This window comes from Lonchura striata, chromosome 18 (genome assembly GCF_046129695.1).
Source record: "Lonchura striata isolate bLonStr1 chromosome 18, bLonStr1.mat, whole genome shotgun sequence".
NCBI classification, from domain to species: Eukaryota; Metazoa; Chordata; class Aves; order Passeriformes; family Estrildidae; genus Lonchura; species Lonchura striata.
In genome coordinates this window covers 4,743,161-4,743,694 of record NC_134620.1, presented here as the reverse complement: position 1 = coordinate 4,743,694, position 534 = coordinate 4,743,161, and positions in this window count along the sequence as shown.

Here is a 534-nt window from a genome sequence, read left to right as displayed (position 1 = left end):
TGGTGCACTCAGGTGGGCCACGACCCCCAAACCGTGCTGGGTCCTGTTTGCGGTGCAAAGGAACTGTCCGAGGGGCCCACGTGTGGGCAGGTGGGTCACCCCGCTGGGCAGGGGTGCTCACCTATCCGGCTCTGCCCTCGGAGGCACTGCGCTCCTTCCGGGGGAGCCTCGGGAGTCAGGCCTCCCCACCGTCGCCCCCGGGACGCCGCCAACCTCGCCGTCCGCGCCGCCGGGGGCGAGGTCCCGCGGCTCCCGCCCGCTGCCGCGGTGGGGCTGCGGCCCGGCGGCCCCACCGCCGTGCCCGGGGCTGCCGGGCCCTGCACGCCGCCGCGCTGCGGGAGCGCCGCCCGCCGCCGCCCGCACCCCTCGGCTGCGCCGCTTCGCCTGCGGCGCGCCCCGGCCCGAGCCGGCCCCCGGCGGGGGGGAGGCCCCGGCTCACCTGGAGAGGCGGCGGCGCGGAGGGTGGGGGGGCAGAGCCCCGGAGGGGGAGACGGTGCCCGCCAGCCCCCGCCGGAGCGCCCCTGCCGCGGCCTT